Below are 11,811 nucleotides of genomic sequence, written 5' to 3' on the forward strand. Positions count from 1 at the left end.
ACAAAGGAGAGGGGAGAAAATGGAGGTATATTGGAGCAAAGTTTTTGTTTGCTATTGAAATTAAGTTGGTATTAATCCAAACTAGATTGATTTAAGTTAAGATTTTAATTGTAATAACTGGTGCAACCATTAAGAAAATCAGAAGTATGGTTCATTAAGAAAATCAGAAGTATGGTAGAGGAAACAACAAAGGAATGGTACACTAGAAATACCTAACAATAAAGAAGACAGTGGTGGAGATACAGAGAAAAAAGATACAAGACATACAGAAAACAAACAGCAAAATGAAAGCTGTAAATCTGCTATAGTAATTACATTAAGTACAAGTGTATTAAATTTTCCAGTCAAAAGATAGAAACTGGAAAAATATATTTTAAAATATCAAATTATATGCTGTCTATAAGAGATGCAGTTTTTTTTTTTTTTTTGTGGTATGCGGGCCTCTCACTGTTGTGGCCTCTCCCGTTGCGGAGCACAGGCTCCGGATGTGCAGGCTCAGCAGCCACGGCTCACGGGCCCAGCCGCTCCGCGGCATGTGGGATCCTCCCGGACCGGGGCACGAACCCACATCCCCTGCATCAGCAGGCGGACTCTCAACCACTGCGCCACCAGGGAAGCCCTAGAGATGCAGTTTTAATGTCATAACCACAGAGTGGTGTTGACACCTTCAGATCAGCATGAGGGAGTGAGTGCCTTTGCATTCATATTGGCCAAGCTGACATCTAGATTGAGGGCACGTGCTGGAAACTCTGTTGTCTAGAGTATGGAATTTAGCCAGATGGCGTCATTCTTGGCAGTAAAAAGGATCAGTAGGAAAATGCTAAAATAGAGCATATGAATGCATCTTTTGTGAGACAAGAGCTGGGAATCATGTGCCCAGAGCGCTCTTCCCAACCTAGAACCAACTGTTAGAGATGGGATTCATACAGGGAAGTACCAGTCACTCTTTTACCCAGAGCAGCATGTTAGCAGAAAGGAGGGTAGTGGGAACAACTATGTCTGAGGTCACTATGGGGTCAGAGATTGTCTGCCTTTGACTAGAGAGCGTCAGAAAGCTGGCAGAACAGTTTCTGACTTTCTGAAGCTTTAGAGGAAGCATCGAATCAGGATTTACATCTCTCTTAATAGAGTGGCTCATGATAGAATGTAGCAGGAAGACTAAATTGAGTTATCTGTATATTCAGCCTTCAGTATCTTCACTGCTGTAGAGTCTTACAGCTCTAAGAGCACACAGACTGTAGCTGCATGGTGGACAATGAAGCCATCTGTGACATATGCCATCATATGCTTGGTGTATAATGCTACCTCTTCTGTTAGCGTTAATAGGCTGACGGGTCTTCTGTTACTGCTTGCTTCTGGTTTGAAGGGCCTTTGAATGGGTACCTAATTGAATTCCAGAACAAATTAGTACCTTATCTGAGAATATATTTCCCCATGACAACCCTTTCCCCCATCATGTCTGCTGACAGAACCTACCAGGAGCAGCTCTTCATTTCAGACATCACTACTGCTTGCTTTGAGTTCTCCAACCAGCTGGTTAAGTGTGATCCTCAACTTGGGAAGTACATGGCCTGCTACCTGCTATACAAAGGGGATGTTGTTCCCAAGGGTGTGAATGCAACAGTTGCAGCCATAAAGTCAAGGAGCTCTGTTCAGTTTATAGATTGGCTTCCAAATGGTTTCAAGGTGGCCATCAATAATCAGCCATCCGTGGTGATGCCAGGAGTTAACCTGGCTGAAGTCCAGAAGGCTATCTGCATGCTGAGCAACAGCACAGCAGTTGTGAAGGCCTTAACCCTACTAGACCACACGTTTGACCACATGTATGCCAAGAGGGCGTTTCTACATCGGTATATCAGAAGAGGTGTGGGAGTTCTCAGACACCAGGGGAAGATTTGGCAGCCTTAGAGAAGGATTGTAAGCAAGTGGGGTAAAGTTTCTGATGCAAATATGATTGGTTAAAAAAATGAATAAGCTAAAGTGTTATGCTTTCTTTTTAAGACATTATACAGTTAGTAGGTAGAGCTTCCTTGATTAGAAGAAAAAATAAATTAGGCAAGACCCTAAATTTCACACTATATCAGATGGCTCAATATTAACAATGAGCACATATTTCCTTGTCTATCAGTGATATTCAGCACTACTACCTGTGACCCTTCTAAGGTTTGGAGTCCTTTGAACTACTGGATCACTTTGTGTGTGTGTGTGTGTGAGAAGGAGAGAGAGAGAATGGAAACCTGGCTTTATCCTTTGCTTTTTAAACAGACTATGAAATCCTGTGCAACGTTTATACGTTTCCTTTCCTGTACATGAGGTAGAAAACTGCACATATAGTTTATTAATGTCATTTCCATATATATATATAAAATATATACAGTATATATTACATTGATTAAAGAATTAGAATTTTTTTAAAAGACCCAATTTAGTTTCAAAGATACAAATAGATTAAGAGTAGAGACATGGAAAAGATATACCATGCAAACAGTACCCAAAAGAACTGTAGTGCCTACACTAATATCAGACAAAATAATCTTTGGCAAAAATTATTACTAAAGATAAAAAATATTTTGTAATGGAAAAAAGTCAATACATCACAAAGATGTGTGCATATATACATCTAACAACAGAGTCCTAAATATATAAAGCAAAACTTGACAGAATTGAAGAGAGAAATAGACAATTCAACAGTAACAATTGGAGATTTTGTTACCTCAGGTTTAATAGTGGATTGAATAACTAGGCAGAAGATAAACAAATGGAAGAAATGAACAGCACTGTAAATTAAAGGCCAACTTTAAAACACTGTACCCCAAAAGAGCAGAATGCATGTTCTTCTCAGGTGTACATGGAACAGACTACAGGATGGACTATATATGAAATCATAAAACAAGTCTCAAAACAGTTTAAAAGGATTTAAATCATAAGTTTGTTTTCTAATCACAGTGGAAATCAGAAATCAATAACAAGGAAATTTAGAAAATTCACAACTATATGGAAATTAAAAAGAAAAACCATTTCTAAATAACCAATGGATCAAAGAAAGAAATAGCATAAATTAGAAAATACTTCGAGGTGAAGGAAAATGAAAACACAATAGACCAAATCTTACAGGATGTAGCTAAAGCAGAGCTTAGAAATCTATAGCTGTAAATGCTTATATTAATAAAGGAATAAGATGTCAATCACTAACCTAACACAGCCTTAGTTTCTCTCTAGTTAAGAAACGATAAAATGGTGAGCAAACTAAACCAAAAGCAAGCAGAAGGAAGAAAATAATGAAGATTAAAACAAATAAATGAAATAAAGAACAGGAAAACAATAGAGAAAATTGAGACCAAAAGTCAGTTCTCTGAAAACATCAACAAAATTGAGAAAAACTTCAGCTAGATGGACCAAGAAAAAAAAAAAGACTCCAGTTATGAGAATCAGTAATTAAAGAAGGGACTTCACTATAGACCTTAGAGAAGTAAAAGAGATTGTAAGGAAGCACTTATACCAACAAATAGATAACCCAGATGAAATGAACAAATTCCTAGGAAGACACAAACCTGAAAAACTGGCACAAGAAGAAGAAAATCTGAATAGACCTATAAGGAGAAAGAATTAGTAAATCAGAAAATTCTTACCAAGGAAAGCCCAAGCTAAGTGACTGAATGGTGAATTCTACCAGACAAAGATCTCACACACACATAAAAACTATAGATCAATATCTCTTATGAATATAGATGCATAATTTCTCAACAAAATACTAGCAAACTAAATCTAGCAACATACAATGAACAACAGGGATTTATCTCAAGAATGCAAGGCCAGTTTAATATTTGAAAATCAATGTAATATATTAATAGAATAAAAACAAAAAGCTTATCTTAATAGATGCAGAAAAAGCATTTGACAATATCCAATACCCCTTTTATGATAAAAAACTAATAATGAAGAGTTTACTCAACCTGATAAATAGTATCATTAATAACTCATAGCTAGGGCTTCCCTGGTGGTGCAGTGGTTAAGAATCCACCTGCCAATGCAGAGGACATAGGTTCGAGCCTTGGGTTGGGAGGATCACACGTGCTGCGGAACAACTAAGCCCCTACGCCACAACTACTGAGCCTGTCCTCTAGAGCCCGTGAGCCACGACTACTGAAGTTGGCGTGCTTAGAGCCTGTGCGCCGCAACAAGAGAAGCCACCGCAATGAAAAGCCTGCACACTGCAACAGAGTAGCCTCCACTCACCACAACTAGAGAAAGCCTGCCTGCAGCGACAAAGACGCAGCGCAGCCAAAACAAAAAACAAAAAAACCGCTCATAGCTAACATCATACTTAATGGTAAAAGACTGGATGATTTCTCCTAAGATAAGGAACAAGTCAAGGCCTCCACTCCTGCCACTTCTCTTGGACATTGTACTATTGGTTTTAGCTAGGACAATTAGACAAGAAAAAGAAATAAAAGGCATCCAGATGGAAAGAAAGGTGTAATACTATTTCTATTCTCAGATGACTTGATCTTGTCCACAGAGAATCTTAAGAAATCCATTTTAAAACTTTTAGAAGTAATCAGTTCATCATGGTTGCAGATACAAGGTCATTACATAAAAATAAATTACATTTCTGCAGCCTATAAATTTTTATAACAATTTGGTATACAATATCATAAAAAATAATTAGGAGTAAATTTAACAAAAGAAGTGTAAGACTTGTATACTAAAACTACAAAACATTGGTGAAAGAAAGTAAAGAAAACCTAAATAAACTCCAAGATATATTAATGCATCAGAAGACAATATTGTTAAGTTGGTAATACTTAATTACCTAGAGATTCGACATAGTCTCTATCAAAATCTTTGCTTCTGTTTTTACAGAAATTAACAAGCTGATCCTAAAATTCGTGTGGAAATGGAATGGACCCAGAATAGCCAAAACAATACTGAAAAAGGAGAACAAATAGGAGGAATCACACTAATTTCCAACTTACTATAAAGCAGTGATAATCAAGACAGTGGGTGCTGGCGTAAGGATAGATATGTAGATCCATGGAATAGGATTGAGAGTTTCTATTTATTATTTATTTATTTATTTATGGCTGCATTGGGTCTTCATTGCTGCGCAAGGCCTTTCCCTAGTTGCAGTGAGTGGGGGCCACTCCTCGTTGCAGTACGTGGGCTTCTCACTGCGTTGGCCTCCCCTGCTGCGGAGCACAGGCTCTAGGCGCGCGGACTTCCTCAGTTGTGGCATGTGGGCTCAGCAGTTGTAGCCTGCGGGCTCTAGAGTGCAGGCTCAGCAGCTGTGGCACATGGGCTTAGCTGCTCTGCAGCATGTGGGATCCTCCCGGACCAGGGGTTGAACCCATGTCCCCTGCACTGGCAGACGTATTCTCAACCACTGTGCCACCAGGGAAGCCCAGGAGTTTCCATTAAATTACAATATTTTGTGCTTCAAAAGACACTATCAAGAAAGTGAAACGACAACCCACAAAATGGGGGAAATATTTTCAAATCATGTATCTGCTAAAGCACTTGTAGTTAGTGTGAGAACTCCTACAACTGAATAATAAGACAAACCAATTAAAAATGGGCAAAGGCTCTGAACGGATATTTCTCCTAAGAAGATATACAAATGGCCAATAAGCACATGAGAAAATGTTCAACATCATTAGTCATTTAGGAAATGCAAATCAAACTATGAGATACAACTTCATACCCACTAGGATGGCTACGATTAAAAAGTCAGATAATGAAAAATGTTGGGGAGGATGAGGAGAAAGTGGAACTGCTGGTAGAAGTGTATAGAGGTACAACTGCTTTGGAAAACAGTTTGGCAGTTCCTCAAAATGTTAAACATGGAATTACCATACAACCTGGGAATTTAACGCCTAGCTAATTACTTATTAGTCATGAAAACCTGTGTTTACACAGAAACCTTGTTCTTGAACAATTATTGCAGCATATTCATGGTAGCCAAAAAGTGGAAATAATCCAAATATCCATCTGTTGATGAATGGATAAACATAATGTGGTATATTCATACAATGGAATGTTATTCAACAATAAAAAGGAATAAAGTATTAATACATGCTACAACATGGACGAACCTTGAAAGCATAAGTGAAAAACACTCAGTCATAGAAGACTGCATACATTTATCTGAACATTTCATGTCTGGGCATTATGGAATGTTCCAAATAGGTAAATCTATAAAGACAGAAATTAGATTAGTAATTGCCTGGGAATGGAGGTGGAGGGTAGAGGGTATGACTGCTAATGGGTGTGTGACCTTTTCTGGTGTGATAGAAATAATCTCTAATTAGATAGTGACGATGGTTTCACAACTCTGAATATACTAAAACCACCGAATTGTTTACTTGTTTTAAAGGGTAAATTTTATGGTACATGAATTATACCTCAAAAAGCTATTATATAAGAAAAAATACACATATATGTTCATTCAATAAATATTTGAGGGATTCCTGAATGTCAGCCATCTTATGTTGCTTTGTTGTCTTCTACTAATCCAACTGTGTGTGAGTCACCTGCTTTTTCTCCTGGTTTGTGACTTTCAAGCCTAAATCTGCATAAGAATCATCTGATAATCTTTTTAAAAAATTCAAGTTTCCCAATGTCCGTACCCAGAGATTCTGCCTCAGTATGTCAGAGATGGGACTTCGGAATCTATATTTATAACAAGTACCCATAATTATGTCTGATGTAGCTACTCTGGGAGGACCAGATTTAGAAAAAGTGCTCTAGGAGAATTTTACCAGACACATTTTATTCATTTATTTTCCTAGTCCCTTCTTAAAGGGACCTTTACTCTCTTCATTGAATGTGTATAGATTAAAACAAAAAAATTAGAATATGTGTGGAGCAATAATGTATCTCCTAGTTCTAAATTGATTGAAGAAATCATGAAGGTTGAGACTGACAGATGAAAATATATAAAAATCAACATAGTAAAAATACAGGATGAGAGCTGTCCAGAAAAATCTGCATGAGTTTAGAAGACAGTGGGTTAATAGTTATAACGCATAAAGTGATTATTCAAATTTATAAGAAAATTATTAAGATTCCAGTAGATAAATGCAGAAATAAATATGTAAATTTTTTTTCAAAAATCAAAGAAGTGTAAATTGACCTCTGAATAAAAGCAGATTTCATGCTTAGTAAAGCAGCAAAATATTAAAATGGCAAGGTCCTATGATATTAGCTAAATTGGTGCTGGTTTTCATTTACGAAAGCAGTGTGAAGTTGGTAGATGGTAGTTTGATCCTATGTCTCATGAGCCATGAAAATGATTCTCTCCTTTGATCCTAATGATACTAGTCTTAAAATTTTGTCTTAGGAACGTGATTTAACAGAAATAAAGTTACACATACATAAATGTTCAATTGGAAACTGAATAAATATTCAACAAGTGAATTGTTTCATAATTCATTGTACATCAGTATAATAGACTGCTACACAAGCGTAAATTATGAAGGCACACACGTAATGCTCATACATATGGGAAACAATACCTAAAAATGTGCTTGTGAGAAATACAAGGGTAATGAAACATTTTTAAAAATTCTTCATTTTTTCAACATTTCATTAACATTTCCCAACATACTGCAAAGTTAAAAGAATTTTACAGTGACTATTCATATATCATCATTTAAGGTATATCACTAACATGTAACTATACTTTACCGTATAATTTTTCTTTACCTACCTTAATATTTTTATATTTGTTTCTTATTGAGTTTAAAATTTCCCCCAGTATATTGAGCAGAGTTCCCTGTGCTATACAGTAGGTCCTGGTTCGTTATCTATCTCAATATTCTATAACAACCTAAACGGGAAAAGAATTTGAAAAAGAACAGAAAAAAGTAAATAAATAAAAATTTAAAAATTTCCCCCAGTTTTCAAGTAATAATATGACATTTCCTGAGAAACGCTTATTTTTGATTAACAGGAGTAACTTAAATTTCACTGAAAGGCTTAGAACTCTTGTAAGTATGTATATGGCCACAAGGTGTAGCTCTGGACCTATCACATCCTGGGATACGCATCTGTAAGGAAGGTTGTAGTAAAGGTAACTTCTGAATGCAATCAGACTTGTTTTGTTTTCTTGAGTGAGGGTACAGTAAATTTCTCCTCCATTAAGATGTAAAGTAATTTAGGTTATATATTTATTTCATTGTTCAAAATGTCTTTGCCACAATTTCTCTTACCTGGAACTTGACTTTCTTACTCCACAGCCTCCGAGTCAGAAGTTTTGGGTTATGCAGCAAATATGTTTGTTACTAGCTGTTTGAAATGATAATTTTAAGAAGATTTAAATTAGTCATGGAAATAGAAATTTTCAGACTTTTTTGTACAGTGAAAGCTCATCAAAACTATAATTTTTCTTTAGTGTGATTATTTGATTAATGTATGTATTTCTTTAAACTCTATAAGGTTTGGGACTATACCTAGCACAATGACAGACATTCAAAAAATATTAGTTGAATGATAAATTTAAAGAGTGATTTGAAACTTTTACTGAAGGTTATTTTGTAGGAATTGGTAAATCTACTCTTTAAGAAGTATGCTTATTCATTTTAATTTTAACGATAAGATGATTACCTTTAGATATACTTCATAGTTTAAAAATAGCTCCCAGATGAAAATATTTTGCTGTTTTTAGTTGTAAAACAGAATATAGTCACTTTTGAAAGAAAGTAGAGCCTAATTTGTTGATATCCATTTTAACCAAAATTGCTTTCTCTTCTTCCCCTTCAAGGAATCCTCAGTTTCTCTCTACATTAGATGTCATCAAATGTCAATTTGTTTCTTCATACCAGAGAATAAAATCATGGAGGCAAGAATCCAGTTGTATGGTCAAGTAAATCAAACTGTCTACTGGAATAACCAGGGGAAGGGTTTTCCAATTTAAAGTCTTTTTTTTTTTTTTTTTTAAAGGCGAGAATATTTGACAAGCAGTCTATGAAACATAGTAGTCTTTTTCATAAAATAAAGCTATTCAGAATTAAAGGTCTTGGGAAAATTTTAGTTTAGGTAGAGATGTTCTCAAAGAATTTAATGTCATTCTTTTGAATTTCAGCTAAGATGGTAAAAAAAATTCATCAAGGGAGAAGATAAGAACAAACATTTAGAAGGACTCATATTTTACAGAAAGAAGAGAAATACCAGAGAAACAAGACCACAAAATTACTTAGCTCAAGAATTGAACTATTGGCAAACTTTTTGTATTATCCCTGTATACTGCTTTTACATGTGTTCTTTCAACTGTACTTGACAAGGGAGAAGAGTCATTATATACATATAGCCTGAAGGGCTTGGACTTTGAAGGTCTTTACTATTCTTCATTTCCTTAAAAGGTAAGTAATGTTTATATTGCATACCTGTCTTGTATACCCTCTCCCTCCTCCTTTCTCTCCTATCTCCTCTTTCCCCTTTTCTCTTCTCCCTGCACCTTTTTTTTTTTAACATTACTAGTTCATTTAGAGGAAGATTAATAGCTGCTGAAAGAATTAAATTGGAAACATAAAATATTTCTTGAACAACTTCTACTAAGGTACAGACTTGTTATTATCATCGTGTTTCTGTAACTGCCCCAAAATATTATACATATCAATATTTTAACACTTACTTGCTTTTCCTTGAACATCATGATTTATTTTTATCTGATATCAGCTCCATTTATGGCAACTAACTGGTAACTGCAAATTACAGTTGCTGTGACAAACTATATGAATAATGCAAGCATAATTTTGGTCATGATTATTGTACTTGCCTGAGTCATGGCTTGCATCATCTCCTGCAATTCTATTTATGATTCACAAAATTTTATTTCCATATATCCTTTTCAAGTTCGCATAAGCATCAGCCATAGCATATAAATATGTGATAACAATTTGCTTTAGTAGGAAAACCCAGATCATTTCTTTTGGCTTCTGTAAGAATTTTCAGCCTTTTCTTTAAAGCAAATAATAAACTTTATGCCCCATTAAATGACCTTTTTTCCTGTATGGTAGTGTTTAAAGTCATGCTTAGAGGTTATTTTAAATTTGATTCTTTACTAGTTAATGCGCTTGACAAAATTATGTCATTGTATTTTTGCAGGTTGGGAAGGGATGTGGTTTGTTCTAACACGATGATAGCATATTCAGAGTAAAAATCTGAGCCAGGGTAGTCATAGATGACTTTAATGAAATTAACTACATTAGACCCTGATATAACAGTTGATTTTAAAACATACTTTGGTTGTTAGTTTAATCTACTGCTTTGAATTCTCCCCTCCTTTTGTGTTAAAAATTTCTGAAGTCTGGAAATGTTTCATTTGTTTCCTATTTTGTTTCATAATTAAAAGCTATGGAGCTCCCCTATGTTCATAGCAGCACTATTCACAATAGCCAAGACATGGAAACAACCTAAATGTCCATCGACAGATGAATGGATAAAGAAGATGTGGTACATATATGCAATGGAATACTACTCAGCCATTAAAAAGAATGAAACAATACCATTTGCAGTGACGTGGATGGAATTAGAGATTATCATACTAAGTGAAGTAAGTCAGAAAGAGAAATACCATATTATATCACTTATATGTGGAATTTAAAATATGACACAAATGAACCTATCTATGAAACAGAAACAGACTCACACATAGAGAACAGACTTGCGGTTGCCAAGGAAACGGAGTGGGGGAGGGATGGACTGGGAGTTGGGTTTAGCAGATGCAAAGTATTACACATAGAACGGATAAACAGCAAGGTCCTACTGTATAGTATGGGGAACTATACTCAATATCCTGAGATGAACCATAATGGAAAAGAATATAAAAAAGAATGTGTATATATATATATATATATATATATATATATATATATATATATATATTAGCTGCATCACTTTGCTATACAGCAGAAATTGACATTATAAATCAACTATACTTCTTAAAAAAACAAAAAAACCCCATCTTTATAAAAAGAGATATTATGCTTATAGTCAATTAGAATATGTGTACATTCATATATATATATATTTTTTCTATACGCGGGCCTCTCACTGTTGTGGCCTCTCCCGTTGCAGAGCACAGGCTCTGGACACGCAGGCTCAGCGGCCATGGCTCACAGGCCCAGCCGCTCCATGGCATGTGGGATCTTCCCGGACCGGGGCACGAACCCATGTCCCCTGCATCCGCAGGCGGACTCTCAACCACTGCGCCACCAGGGAAGCCCTACATTCATATTTTTATGGAAAAAGACGTATGGATGCATAAAAGCAGGTTTGGAACACTACACACTGAAATGCAAACAGTGAAAAAGAATAATTCCAAAGAAAGTATGACAGTTGTATAGAATATACATACATAAAAGTAAAAGTAACAGAAAAAATAAAATGCTATGTAACATCAGTTACCTCAGTGCAGAAGTTAGGGTGGATGGTTGCTAGATATTTTGTCTACATTGTCTCGTTTAATCTTCACAACAACCCCAGAAAGTGCAAATATTATTCCTCTTTTACAGAAAAAGAAGGAAAATGAGGCATGAGTGACTGGGTTTTGGCAAGGATCACATTTATCATCACTGAAATTATATGTGGGACACCAGGATTGATGCTGAAAACACTAAGAGGTATGAGTCTGTTTTAGAAAGCCTTCAGTATGCTTGAGACAAGGCATATCTGTGAAGAAAATGAGAGGAGAATCTCTTGCTAAATGCTGTTAATCCTAAAGTGGTGTCTCCCACAAAAGTGAATCGATCTTGGGGTCAGCAAATCTACCTAAAACTCTGTCTTAGCAGAGGAGTCCAAAATGAAGTGGAA

The 11,811-nt window shown here is 35.7% G+C and overlaps 1 pseudogene across 1 annotated transcript; it reads left to right on the forward strand.

The window, feature by feature from the left end:
• Positions 1–677: 677 nt before the first annotated feature.
• Positions 678–1,908, forward strand: LOC307191736 (tubulin alpha chain-like 3; annotated as a pseudogene). Its single transcript has 2 exons — positions 678–685; positions 830–1,908. The product of its transcript is annotated as a tubulin alpha chain-like 3 (transcript).
• The last annotated feature ends 9,903 nt before the right edge of the window (positions 1,909–11,811 follow it).

This window comes from Stenella coeruleoalba (assembly GCF_951394435.1).
Source record: "Stenella coeruleoalba genome assembly, chromosome: 9".
Lineage (NCBI taxonomy): Eukaryota > Metazoa > Chordata > Mammalia > Artiodactyla > Delphinidae > Stenella > Stenella coeruleoalba.